This window comes from Lynx canadensis, chromosome A1 (genome assembly GCF_007474595.2).
Source record: "Lynx canadensis isolate LIC74 chromosome A1, mLynCan4.pri.v2, whole genome shotgun sequence".
NCBI lineage: Eukaryota > Metazoa > Chordata > Mammalia > Carnivora > Felidae > Lynx > Lynx canadensis.
This window is the reverse complement of record NC_044303.2, coordinates 181159925-181174800: the sequence shown is the minus strand read 5'-3', so window position 1 is coordinate 181174800 and position 14876 is coordinate 181159925. Positions and strand designations below refer to the sequence as shown.

The window sequence follows — 14876 nt, the reverse complement described above, 5'->3', positions numbered from 1 at the left end:
TATGTTTCTTCCATTGCATATGTGCATCTTTAAGGGGAGACAGCCTGGCAGGGTGATAAAGAGACTTAGGGGCCAGGGAGCTCTGGGTTCACATCCTGGCTCAACCACTAATTCACAGTATGAATAGGGGCAAACTGTTCTCTGAAAGTCTGTTTTGTCCTCTGTAATGCTAGCTGCCACCTCATAGGATGCTGTGAGCTCAGATGAGTTAATACATGGAAAACACTTATGGTTCGGTGGGCATCAGAATCACCTGGAAGGCATAATGCACAGATTTCTGGGCCCCACTCAGAGTTTCTGATACAGTAGGTCTGGTGCAGGGCCGAGGGATATGCATTTCTAACAAGTACCCAGGTGATACTGACACTTTGGGAATCACTGACTTGACACAATGGGTGTCATTTTGAGGGAAACCCAAGTGCTAACAGAGAGTGATTCCTCCAAGTGTGGCATCCCTGGGTCACCTGATGGGGAGTACAGGCCAAAAAGTTCTGCATCCCAAGGCAGTGGCAACTTGATTGGCATATGGACCCTGGGTTCATCACTGTACTCACCTGCCACAGAGATGGGACTATGGAGAGGGGCTCAGGGCCCCAACTTCCCGGGATCTGTCACCATTTTTAAGAGCACTGGAATAAAGGACAGATGTGGGAAGAGCATGCTAGGAGAGGGTATGTGGTAGCTGGCCCTGGTCTCTTACCTTTGTGACTTCCTGGAGCTTCTCCCATTCCCCCTCAGGCACAGAGTCAATGTTGTGCCCTTTTCTGCCAGGGTCCACAGGCTCTTGGGTCAAGCAGACTTGTGTAAGTTTTGGCTCCAGTTCTTACTGGTTTTACTTCCTTGAGCAAAGCACCTAACCCATCCAAGCCTCTGTTTCCTCATCTGTAAACTAGGAACAGCAACACCAACCTCACAGACATTTTGTGAGGTTTGACTAGAAAGTTTATAGAAAGTGCCTGAATGCCACCTTATTGAAATGACAGGTCTAATCATTAGTATCTCCCTATGTAATGTGACTTCAGATCCTCTAACCACACACACACTGTTCCCAACCAAAAGCCCATCATGTCAAGTAATACATAACATTTCGAAATCAGAAATCCATTATTTGGTCCCTGTTCTAAAGTATCCTCCTCGGGGCGCCTGGGTGGCGCAGTCGGTTAAGCGTCCGACTTCAGCCAGGTCACGATCTCGCAGTCCGTGAGTTCGAGCCCCGCGTCGGGCTCTGGGCTGATGGCTCGGAGCCTGGAGCCTGTTTCCGATTCTGTGTCTCCCTCTCTCTCTGCCCCTCCCCCGTTCATGCTCTGTCTCTCTCTGTCCCAAAAATAAAAAATAAAAAAAATTAAAAAAATAAAAAACGTTAAAGTATCCTCCTCAATCCCACACCCACTCATGCTACATTGAATGGTATTTTCCCTCAGAGATCACAACCCAGTGATCTGGATAGCTCACTCAGATAATATCTGGCCTACAAAACATCTTTGAATCAGTTGCCGACATTTAACAATGGAGGATTGCATTTAGCCAACAAAGAAACTGAGGAGCTAGAGAGTAGTTTGCCCAAAGTCAACAGCGAAGCACTGGGATTGGAGCCCAGTTCTCCTAATTCTAAATGTCTTGCTTGTGCTCCTCCCAGACCCTTCTTCTGAAAGTAGTTGTATATTAGGTTCTCCAAAGAGTCCAAGGCTGCTGAGTTCTGGGAGAAGAGAGGCAAGGGAAAGGGGAAACCATAGAGAAAGGGACACTGAAGTCACTGGGGCCAGCTTCCCCTACTCTTACTTCTGCTATGCTCGCTCATAAAACACATGGCTCAGGGAGAGCAGATCCAGGGAGAAACGTCCAGCCCACTGGCGCCCATCACTCAAAGCACTCTTTGGTGTCCAACACCACTACTGTCACTTCCCAACTATCATGTGGTCTGCTGCAATGGTCATTCCTGAATTTCTCATGTGCCATCTTTGTCTATGAATGTTGCTGCACAGATCTGGGCATGCACCCTTGTCTGGCCCTCCATTTATTCACAACCATCAAGGTCATGGTTTTGTAATATCTTTCCACCTCAACCCAGATCATGCCACCAATTTCACTAGGATGGACTATTGGTCTTCCAACTTCCAGCCTATTCCACACAAAGCAGTCAGAAGAATCCTTTTATTTTTATTTTTTTAGCTAAGCCCAAGACTGGGAAAATAACTTTATTTTCTTGGGGTATGGGCAGATGTCAAGTCATAGAACTTCTGGAATTGCTTCTTGGTGCTGGTGGCCTTGGTGACCTCGTGCACCTTAAAGTGCACAGTGTTGCTCAAGGGCCAGCACTCACCCACAGTGCAGTGTCACTGATCTGGACATCCCAGAAGCAGAGGGACAGAGGCACAGACATGTTCTTGCAGCATTTCTTGAATCGGTTGTATTTTCAGATGTAGTGGAGGTAGTAGTCGCAGGTGACAGTGGTCCTCTGCATCTTCATCTTGGGCTCCACACCAGACAGAATCTACCTTCGGATGGACACATTACCAGTAAAGGGGCATTTCTTATCAATATAGGTGCTCTCAGTGGTTTCCTTAGGTGTCTGAAAGCCCAGACTAATGTTTTTGTAGTATTGCAGGAGCTTCTCCTTGCCAATTTCTTCCAGCAGGACCTTCTTCTTGTTTTGAAAGATGGTCAACTGCTTTTGGTAGGCATGCTCAGTCTGTATTCCCATCATCTTCCTGGCTGTCTGAAAAAAAGAAGAATCCTTTTAAAAGTCAGATCACATCATGCCCCCATGCAAACCTTCCCTGAGCATTATATCTCCCACAGAATGGCGTCCAGGTCACAACAATGGCTTCCATTGCTCTGTGTTAGTGAGCTCTTGCTTCTACTCAGCACTTACATCTTCTGTCTACTCTTCTCCCTTATCCCGCCCAACGTCCACCATCTTGTTGTTTCTACTCTGATGATACATTGCCACCCTGGGCCTTTGTACTTGCTGTTTCTTCTGCCCAGAATGCTCTTCCTCCAAAGGTTTCCATGACTTGTTTCCTCATTTCAGGTGTCTCCCCAAACACTTCTGGAAAGCCTTGTATCTAAAGTAGCAAACCCTTGGGGCGCCTGGGTGGCTCAGTCAGCTAAGCGTCTGACTTCGGCTCAGGTCATGATCTCATGGTTTGTGAGTTTGAGCCCCACATCAGGCTCTGTGCTGACAGCTCAGAGCCTGGAGCCTGCTTCAGATTCTGTGTATCCCTCTCTCTCTGCCCCTCCTCTGCTCATGCTCTGTCTCTCAATAATAAATAAATGTTAAAATTTTTTTTAATTAAAATTTTAAAAAAAAGATAAGTAGCAAACCCCCTCCTCCATCACTCGCCTACCCTTTGTCCTGCCTTACTTTTCTTTAAAACACTACCACCTTCTCAAAGTCTACTATACATGTAAAGGTGCCTGGGTGGCTCAGTCAGTTAAGCATCCACCTTTGGCTCAGGTCATGATCTCATGGTTTCGTGAGTTCGAACCCCACATTAGGCTCTGTGCGACACATCAGAGCCTGGAGCCTGCTTCAGATTCTGTGTCTCCCTCTTTCTGTGTCTTTCTCTCTCTCTCTCTCTCTCTCTCTCTCTCTCTCTCAAAAATAAACATTAAAAAAAACTTTTTAGGGGCGCCTGAGTGGCTCAGTTGGTTAAGCATCCAACTTTGGCTCAGGTCATGATCTCATAGTTCATGGGTTCAAGCCCCACATCGGGCTCTGTGCTAACAGCTCAGAGCCTGGAGCCTGCTTCAGATTCTGTGTCTCCCTCTCTCTCTGCCTCTCCCCAATCACACTCTGTCTCTCTCTCAAAAATAAACATTAAAAAAATATTTTAAGTCTATATACATTTATCTGTTAATTGTTTCCCTTCTAGAATCTAGGTTCCTAACTACAGGGTCCCTCAGTGTCTTGGCCAACTAATTATTAAATGAATTGAATGAATGGAGGTTTTAATGAGAAGACTCTAGGATACACAGCACTTGCCTTTAATGCAATACATTATTTTAGTATGAATACATTTCATTTTAGGATTAAAAATACACCCATACAATGACATCCAAATCACTACCTACCATTCATACCATTTTATTAATGCAAAGAAAATCTAAATGTAAGATATATGATTTATTTTCAGTAAGACGTGAACACACAGTTATACTTCTCTTCATCTCTATTTTCAACTTGGCTCACCCTGCACATGGACCTCCTGTGGGATGGTAGCAGTAGGTATACAAGCTCCATAGTCCTCTTCTGAGGCAAGAGGAAAGGCAGGGGCTGCCAAGAATCACTGTTGAGCGAAGCCGGACTTTACAAACCAAGGCCAGCTTGGTGATGCGTAAAGTAGTGAGAGTGATCAGCATATTTGAGGCTGGGCCACCTGTGTGTGAATCCTACCTCTACCAGTCATGAGCAGCTGCCCAACCCTTTCTAGTAACCTAACCTCTCTAGGACTGGGTTCTCCATCTATAAATCCAGAGTAAACAGATTGTTGCTATACACTAAATGCCTTTGCACAAGGTCTGTTTAATCTTTGACAAAGGCCCTGTTAAACTATTATTATTGTTGTTGTTGTTATTTCCACTTTACTGATAAGAAAACTAAGGCTCAGAGAGGTAAGCTAATTAGCCCAAGGCCACACAGCCAATAAGTTGCAAACCTCCAGCTCCTGTGATGTTAATTGGGAGTACAATTCTGGCTCCTAGCCCCTACGCCTGCCCCTAGAGTGGAAGTGGAAATGAAACAAGGAGATCTCCAGGGACTGCTAAGCATAGTACATGGACCATGGCAATAGTCATGTGTAGGAATTAGTACTTCAGATTTCCTTAATCCTTATTATACAAGCAGGAAGCTTGTATAATAGCTGAGTCTTCTCCCTTCTCCCAATTGGCAGTCTGGGGGTAACTTCTTCATGCAGCAAAAGGACAGACATCCTGCCCTCTGCTAATTCTCTCAGCTCAAGGAGGAGTAGGGGGAACAGTCCCCCGCCTTCCCCCCAGGAGACGGGGTCTCTCCTCAGATGGAAAGTAACTGTTCCAGCTTTTTGCTCAAAGGTGTTGCCGGTGGTGACAGCCCCTTTTCTTTCTGAGGGGCCCAGCAGGTCATTGTCTGCCACCCCACCAGCCCGCCACCCCCTGCTGGGCTGGCTTCTGTCTGACCTGTCAGTGGGCTCTTTGAAAGCAAGGTTGATGAGGGGCACAGGGGAGGGGGGAATAACTGGACTGAAAGAGGCCAGGAACAGCGGGCAGAGGGTGAGTATTTGGGGACATCGGTGGCTGAGATCAGAGACCCTTGCTCTCTGTTGCCAGTAGTTTTTGTAACAGAAAAGTGGGGAGATGGCAGCAGCCAGGATAGAAATCCCCCAGGTATAAAAAACATGGCCCTAGGCTAACAAGGGTGAGACTGTGCCAGAGAGGCCTGTCAGGGAACGTCCAAGGTGGGCCAGTTCTCATCAAGTGAGATCATTATTCCTAGAGGCTCTGTTTGGGTTGAGGAGAAGCAGCAGAGGGAGGAAAAGGGGGGAAGGAAAAAGAGAGCAGGCTGAGAGAAAGAACAACTAGAAAATGAAGATGTTTTCTGAAGCCTCAGTATTTTGTTCCCCATGTCCTACAATACTCACCAGATACCTTTATAAGGCCATGACTACTCATAGCTTCCTATGAAGAATTGAGGATAGAAGCCATTGGAGGTGGACAGCCAGAGGGTGAATCACTCCTCCATCATTTACTAGCTGTGTGATTATGGACAAGGCTCTTAACCTCTCCAAGCCTCAACTTCTTCATCTGCAAAATGGACATCATAGAAGCCACCTCAAAGTGTTCTTATGAGCATATGGGATGATGGCTGGATAAGGTGCAAGGTGTAGTCTGTCAAAGCACAGAGGAGCTTAAGCAGCTGGCAGAGGAACAGCCCTGTGTTGGTCCACCTATCAGAAGAGGGAGCGAGGGCAGAGGGCTGGCTAAAACACTTGGCATCCCAGATTTTCAAAAGGTAAATCTCCCTCCAGTATGTATTTAAATTGTTCCTCTTCTGATTGGCATAGTCCTGCCTTACGTAAAAGAGCTTAGTGCAGATAATAACATGTCATAGTGGTGGGCACAATGACTCCTGTGTGTTAGCCATTTGGAACATTCTACTGTAACAGACCTTACGTTGCAGATCCATGTAGGACTTGGCTTCAGAGTGCTACAAACTGGGTCAAACCCAGCCCCAACATGCAAGCAGCTGTGTGGTCTTCTGCAAGTTATTTTCTTTCTAAATCTCCAGTTCCTCATCTGTAAACAGTGGTGCTAATGATGCCTGAAAATCTGGTGGTGATTTAATGAGGGGATGAGTGTAGGGCACTTAGCATGGTGCCTAACACCCAGTAAGACAGTAAGATTTTCTTTTTTTTTTTTAATGTTTACTTACTTATTTTGAGAGAGAATGCATGAGCAGGGAAGGCGAGGAGAGAGAGGGAGAGGGAGAGAATCCCAAGCAGGCTCCACACTGCCAACACCAAGCCCAATGTGCGGTTCAAACCCATGAACCTTGAGATCATGACCTGAGCCAAAATCGACAGTCAGACACTGAATGGATCGAACCATCCAGATGCCCCCCACCCCAGTAAACTTTTCATAAGTGTCAACCATTAGCTCTGATTAGACGTGGTTGCCATTAATGCTTCCTCATCCTACTGACCCCCCCCCCCCAAGGTTGTGTCACTTAACATAGGGTCTTTTTGCTGAAATACACTGGCTTTGGGGGGCACTAGAAGCCCAAGGACAGGGACTCTGAGCTAATGTGCTAGTAGTGATGATGTGTTGTGTGTTGCACCTAATCATCCCAAAGTGTGCATTTTGTGAGAAGGTCATTCAAGGATAGGGCTACCACTTGTGAGTATTGAGTAGATGAAGGTGTGGCTCGTCCTTCCAAGGACAGAGCTCCCAAACCTAGAGCTCTGTGTCCATGAAGTGCTTCCCAACCTGTATTGCACTAGACTATTGTGGGGAGATGCTCTGGGACAAAAGGGGTCCATGGTCAGGAAATGCTTCATGTTCCATTGCAATATTAAAGATTCATGATGCATATTCACATGTCAAAGGCTCTGAGAAGTCCTGCTGTAAAAAAAAACTAGCTTACCTGCTTCACCAACATTTCCCAAGTTGTATCCTCCAGTGTCACCTCTGCTTCTATGTTTCAGGGAACCCCCATTAACATCCCCCAGTTTGGAAAACCACTTTAGTCTCTCAGAGTCAGATATACTGCTATGGATATTTGTGGGACATTCTCAATAACTCAGAGCAGGGGTTCTTGAGATTTAGTCGGCAAAAGAATGACCTGGGAATCTTCTTTAAAATACCAATTTTCCATTTCCATGCTCAGAAATTCAGTAGGCCTGGGTGACAGCAAGAATCAGCATTTTAAAATCACTGAGGTGATTCCAGGGCAGGAGGTCAGGAAGCATGCCTTGACCAACAGTGGTTTAGAGCCTGACTTCTGGAAGTCAGGGCTCAGAACAGCAGCATCAGCGTTACCTGGAAACATAAGGAATGCAGACCACTGTAGGACCAGAGAATTAGAATCTACATTTTAACAAGGTCCCGGGTGATTCCAGTGCTGGTTATATTTTAAGAAGAATTGGTTTTAAAGGTTTTTATTGATGGAGCTTGTTTTTGTTTTTGTTTTCCATTTGTTTACTTTTGATAAACACTCAAAAAAAAAAAAAAAAGAAAAACTGGATACACACTACAAGCTCATTGTCACAAAATTTCTACCAACCCTTACCCCTAACCCCATACGTGAGGGGTTGACCAGGTGCCCCAGTAGCTTCCTGGTAAGCTAGAGTCCCATTAAAAAGTGGTCTTATCTAGATTATATCCCTGTCTTCAGTAACAGTGCCTGGGTTTTCCTAAGCAGCCTTTGCTTTCTTTTTTGCACGTGTCCTGAAGAGTAGGAAACCAAGAAAAGCAGCTCTCAGTGGGCCTCCATTCTGCCAGATCTCTGGTCAGACATGATTGATCTTCCATTGCTAAGTGTAAGAAAAGCCAAAGGTGCTTTGGAGCAAGGATCTCTGGCCTTGGAACTCAGGGACTGTCAAAAAAGAGTTGGCAAGAGGAGAGAGGAAAACTTCCAACAGGACTTCCAGCAGCAGCACAAATACAATCCCACTTCTTGCAATATTTAAGAATGGCAGTTGCTCTGGTTGGGAGGGAGGGGATGCCTGTGTAACGATGGTCCATCAGGCAGCCGGGGTATTAATGGCAGGTGAAACCTTCCAAATGAGCACCCTGTCAGCCAATCTATTGCTTTAAAAGGTTGGCAATGTGGGAGACCTAACAGAGGCAATGAAGAACTAATCTCATATTGCCAGGTTAAATCAAGTCAGCCTTGCCTGCTCCTTTCACTTTTTAGTTACATCAAGCCAGAATACTTTCAATTATCCCTCACTTCCAACTTGTCAGCAGGCATTGGGTAAAATGCAAATGGAACAGTACCTTCCCTGGTGGAGTGCAGAAAATATTATGAAGAATAGCCTCCACTAGTTGAACTCTTCCTGTGTTTTCAGTGCAATATCTTCATCATCTCATTTCATGTGCACCATCTTATAGAATCTCCATGCTCTTTGGTGAAGTAGGTGCTATTAAGTCCATTCTATAGGTGGGAAAACTGAGTCACAGGAAGTCGGTCACTTGCCTCACTTGCCAAGGTTACACAGCCAATGAATGATAGAACAGGGTTTAACCATTCTGACTCTAAAGCCCATATTATTTTGCTATTTGTCTAACTGGACCAAGAATCCAGTGCTGCTCTGGGCAAGTGAGTTCTTGAGCTTTGAAGTGTCCCCCACCTTTGAAATTTTCTAAGTTTTCCTCCAGTGGCAGGGAGTGGCCAGGGTCAGCAGTGCTGTATGGGTGAAGCACGCCAGCCCAGACTAGGACCCACCTGAGCCCTGGTCCCTATTTCTCCATTTCAGGGTGCTTTCTGATCCTCTCTCATTCCTTACCCCATCCCCATGCATGTGAGGTTGACCAGATTCTCAGAGATATTTGGGGATTTGCATTTATGAGATATCTCAGGGCCCATTGCCCAGCCTTAATTCTAGTGGACAGATTGGCAAGTAGATTGCTCCTGCTGGCTGGAGGAAAATTTTGCAAGATCATGTGAGATCAGCCTGCCAGAATGGTGCTGATATGTCAATTTGGGTAACTCAAACTGTTTATGTAGACAGGGGCCCGGACAAAAAATATTTGCTAGGGACCCCACACACTTTAGACACAGTCCTGAAAGAGCTCACCTTAAAAGAAAATAATTCCCAAGGCAAAAAAGAATACTACAGCTGCCTCATTTCTTTTTACTCAAGAACCTCTTTATGTGCCTGGCCATTCAGACACTTCGAGCCTTTGCCAGCGAGCCCTCACCACTCCTTTATTTCCATCACAAAAACCAAACAGCATAGGCTTCTTCCTTCTTGCCCCAACTTGTTGCCTCCCCCCTTCCCTCCACTCTTTGTTAATTTTCTACCTCTCCATCATTAACTGATCTCAAGAATGACCCTAGGATTTATTGGGTCCACCACCTGGATTCCCTGTATTTTCCTTAGGGAAATGAGAACTTGGCAAGTACCTCACTCTGTGTGCTAAACAAACCTATACGATGCCAAGAAGACTCAAAAAGGAGAAAAGAAATAGAAAAGATTCTGAAGCACATACTAGGTTGCTAGGTGCTCACAACTGTTCATGTACCTTGCGTGGATTATCTTAGTCCTCTCATTGCTCATGTGAGGTATCATCATGCCCACTTTGCAAATAAGGAAGACAGAGCACAGGCAGGTTGGTATCTTGCCTGAAGTCAGTCTGTTAGCAAGTACATAAATTGCATAATCTTAAATATACATCCCGATGAATGAATGTGTGTGTGTATACATCCTATAGAGATGTGTGTATATATATATATATATATATATATATATGTGTGTGTGTGTGTGTGTGTGTGTATACACACACACACACACACACATATGTATATATATAGCCTATATAGCCAAGTGCATAAGGTGAGGATCTAGAACCTTTCCAGCAATCAGGAGGTTCTCCTGTGTCCTTCCCAGCCAGTACCTCCCCATTAAGGTAACTGCAAGTCCTAACTTTCTACCATAATTGATTCAGTTTGCCTATTCTTGAACATCTGATGAATGGAAATATAGGTACTCTTCAAAGCCTAGGTTTTAACCAGCCTCTTGGCCCAAGGAGTAGGGAAGGCAGATTTGGTGGTTGGTGATGCCACTCACCAAACCATAATCTGGAAAGAGTGAAGCTCAATTTTAAAATCTGAGATGATAACCCATTCCCATCAAGTGCTATGTGCAGACTGTAGCAGAGCTACCCACGACACCTGAAGTGAGCTGTTGGAGTCGATTCATGCCACCCTGTCACGAAATGGAACTAAGAAGAGTAAATTTAGATGTTTCTCTGAAGCCTTTAATACCCAAGAAAGCTGGAGAGTTCATGCAGGTTATAAAGGGAATCACTTGCATACCAAGCTACAGGGAATAAATGACACCAAAATTGAACAAAATGCTTTCATCTGGATTCTCCATAAGCTGCCCAGTTTACAGAGATCAAAGAGGAAAATAAGTGAAATGAATGAAATAAACACCCTCTCATTCCTGGAGATGTCCCTTCCCTGTAAGAGTGATGTACAGACTCAGGCAGCCTTCCCCAAACAGAAAACATGCTCATGTTTCAACCAACTCTGAAATACCCAGTATCTACTATGGCTCTCTGCAGCCTCTCCATTAACCCGTGGCCTCCTCCCCCTGAGCATAGCTTCACTAGTAAGTGTTCAGTTAAGGCTTTGAGGTTGAATCTTTTAAAGGAACTCCTTTAAAAATCTAACAGAGCGAACTAGGCAGGGGCTGGAAACAGCTGGCGCAAACTTGTAGCCAGCCCAGAAGGCAAGTGCCACCTTGTGCCAATGGTAAACAGCTGAATGGGGGCTTTGAATCTCACAGGTAAATAGTGTGGTCCCCAGCGGCCTGCAGTGCAGGGAATAAATCCCCAGGTATCTTGTTTCTCATGTTGATTCCTTTTAGAAGCTCATTTTAACCAACCAGATTCTTTCCCAACTGTAGGAGTAGACAAGCCTGCAAAGGTAATTAAATCTCACGGCCACCCACACTTCCAGAGTTGATGGGTGTCCACTGCCCTGTCTTCACACTCCCTTTGGGAAAGAAACATCACCTCCTCCTGATAATGAAGAAGACAAAGAGTAATGATCTCACTGGTTGCCTTTTCCTACTTTTTATCCAAAACTCCTTCGTAGCCACTTGGATAACTTACTCAGCTTCTCAGAGCCTCAGTTTCCAACTTTATAGAGTGGATGATGGCGTGATAATGGGCGTAACACACAGTTAACAGAGTAGTCACTGTACCAGGCACTGTTCTAAGTACTATATGTGTAATAACTGCTTTAATCCTCCAAACTGTGCTTTCTAACATCATTGTCATCAGTTCATTTTGTACACGAGGAAACTGAGGTGCAGAGCGGTTACTAGCCCAGGGTCAGCAGATTGGGTACCTGATCTGAGAGTCAAACCCAGACAGCCTGATCCAGACTATGCAGCTTAAGGGTTATATTATTCTGCTCTGTGGGGTTATGTGAGGATTTAAATCAAGGATACGTGCAAATCTCGTTCCACCCATAGCATTTATTCATACTGTCCATTCACCTATTGCTATTTAGAAACATAGCATTTTTGACAGGATTCAACCTACCCATAGCAAATACCAGTGAATGACTCTAATAGGGGATATTAATTTCATTTATAACCATGTCTGGTTTTTAATTTTTTTAACTTTTTTTTTCATTTTTGAGAGACAGAGATGGAACATGAGCAGGAGAGGGTCAGAAAGAGAGGGAGACACCGAATTGGAAGCAGGCTCCAGGCTCTGAACTATCAGCGCAGAGTCTGATGCAGGGCTCAACAAACCATGATATCATGACCTGAGCTAAAGTTGGACGTTTAACCAACTGAGCCACCCAGGTGCCCTGCCATGTCTGGTTTTTATAAACTGAAAAAGTTGAAAACTTTGCAGGGTTTCTGGTTATAGTTCATTGAACACAAACTATGCCAAACTGATATGTGTGTGTGTGTGTGTGTGTGTGTGTGTGTGTGTATCTGTTCATTTATTCCCCATCACAGCACCCTATGCTATATGCATTATTATAACTCAGTTTTACAGGCAAAGAAATTAAAGTTTGGCAAGATTGGTTATCTAAGCTTACACAACCGAGGACTAGAGGAGATGAGCTTCAATCCCAAATCTGTCTGATTCCAGAGGCCAGGAACCTCCCTCTGATGCTGTGTAGACTTTTTGGCTTTTTACTTTAGGAATTCTAATTCAAAGGAATCAATTTAGCATCAACCTGATTTCTGCTTCACGTTGCCAGACCTGTTATGGAAGACTCTCTGATTTTCTTTATCAAAAGCAGTAAAAAGAATGCCTCCCACATTGTTCCCAGAAAGTTTCTCCACATCCATATTTCTCTGAAATGGCCATGGCAATTAGTGTATGACATACACATGTGGAATATAGCCAGAGCTGTGATTTAGCATGCATCCTGACAGAAAGCACCTAGATAATTCTCCACGGCCACATCTCACAGAGTGAAGTAAATGAGGACCCATTAGGCAAACATGGGACACTGCTGTGGGGCCTGCTCAGGATGGCCTGGGTCATTTTCCCAAAATGCTGAGTCAGAATTGGGCCCTTTTTGAGGTCTCTGCACACCTCTTTCGCCACCCTCACTGGGTAAAAGCCCACCAGACAAACAAGTAGGTGGATAAATAAAGAAAGAAATCGGCCAATGTCACGGGAGGGCTGTGCCGCTCTCGCGCCCCTGTTGAATAGAGACGCTGGCAGCCTCTCGGGTCCTGAACTGGCAATTCAGGACAGTTTGATTGCCTGCTTGATTGTTTGCAAGATAACTGCAAGATTGTCAGTGACAGGGTAATTTACTGAAGATTGCCATGTCAGACTCCATGCAAGGGGCTTGCTGGCATAAAGATGCGGCTCTCATGACTGACAGGCCGCTGGGAGATAGCAGTGCCAATTTAAAGTTCACGGTGTCGTTTGAAAGTGTTCGGCAGCAGCAGCCCATAATCATGCAACATGATGAGGTCATTACAGGAATAACGTATGCTCACACTTAATAACCGATAGAACCCCAAATGCACAATCTCTGGAGCAGTTCAATGCAAACACGTAGGAGGAAATCATTTCTATCCTTTTTTTTTTCTTTTTTTAGCATTTGCCATCTGCGATTGCTGATGTGTTTATGGGACATCTCCTGCCAGACAGGCCCTTAAATAAAAAGCCAAGAATCGACAAAACAGTAGGGAAATTTGAGGTCCACCCTTTGGAAGAAGTTGCAAGTCCAGAATGAGCGGCAGACTAGCAGGGGTTGGGGAGAAAAGTGTTGAGTGCTTAATAGAAAAACTGTCCCAGGTTATTATTTGAGCCTGATGAAGTTCTCAAGCTGGTTAGATGGAAGGGGTGGTAAATCGGATAGGGGGTAGGAGATGTTCCCAGCTTCAGGAGGGAAAGACCACCAGAGACAGATGGAACTTCTAATGGGAAGAGGCCAGTGGCCTTAAAGAAATCTATAGTGCTACTAACAGTGTGTTTTTTCTCACCTGTGAAGTTTCTGTAGCTGCTGAATGAAGCACTGCTAACCTATCTCAGCAGGATAATTTTAAATCCAAAGCAGGCATTCCGTGGTGGATTCCTTCTGTCTGGTGGAGGCGGTCCACGGAAGGTGATGTTAAAGGCAGAATGCTATGCGTTTATTCTTTTCTTTTTCTTATTCTGCCAGTGGCTATGGGATCCACTATACGATCTGAACATAGGTCTGTGATGGTGCTCCAGCATCATCCTGCTGCTGAGATACAATTCTCTGGCCCCATTTCTTGGGTATGAGATTTGTGAGGCTCTAGGGAGCACCTGATTCAGCCAGCATATCAGGCAGAGGTGTTCAGAGCCTTGATTTCGAAAGTCTCTAAATTTAAAGTGTGTGCGCCTGCTCACCCTCCTGGGTCTGCGTTTCCAGGAAATTCTGTAAATCTAAATGTGTTACAAGGCACTGAAGCCACATTTGCCCATGTGGAAAATGAGAGGCTAGTTTTAGTAATTTAAAGCCAAGCAAAACACACAACCTCCTAATTTGTTTGTTTGCTAAAAAGAAAGTAATGCATTAAAATAATTGTACATTAATTGCTAAATTACAGTGGAACTTCGGTGAAATTACATATTTCAATTTTGTTAGCAGAACCAAATGAAAAGAGTAATGCCAAAAAATTACATTGTAGTAAATTTAAAGCATGCAGCCAGGCCTCTGATTCAGTGTTCCAGTACAAGTGACTGTCAAGTCCCAGCCCAGGGTTTGAGTACATGTTTCCATGATGTTAATTATGGCCCCAAAGTGTCTTGCTATCAAATCTGGGAGGTGCAAGCAAGTTATTCTCCAATCTTCTCCACTGTGTGTTCAGTCAATTCCCAGCAGAGTGAATAAGGGTTGGCCAACTAATCCATTCTAATAGGGAATTCCAAGGAGCAAACACTACCCGAAACATTCCCATGCTCAGCCCTAACACGCGTGTGAAGAATGGGAAACAGTCATTTATTCATTCAACAAACCTTTGTTGAATACCCAATTCCGTGGCTGGCACTAAGTAAGGCATGAATGTAGAAATGAATAAGACACTGTTATTCTCTTCAAAGAGCTCATTTTCCAGACAGGAAGGCAAGCACACAGAGATAATTGATTCTAGCCCAAGGAAGTTGGCATTAACAAAGGTTTCTAAAATTTATTGTGCATTAGAATCACCGGGCAAGCA

The 14876-nt window shown here is 44.7% G+C and overlaps 1 protein-coding gene and 1 pseudogene across 1 annotated transcript in view; one reads left to right on the top strand and one right to left on the bottom strand.

Moving 5' to 3' along the window:
- Positions 1-14876, top strand: part of TENM2 (teneurin transmembrane protein 2) — a 380391-nt gene that overhangs the window by 276518 nt on the left and 88997 nt on the right.
- Positions 2196-2704, bottom strand: LOC115513601 (annotated as a pseudogene).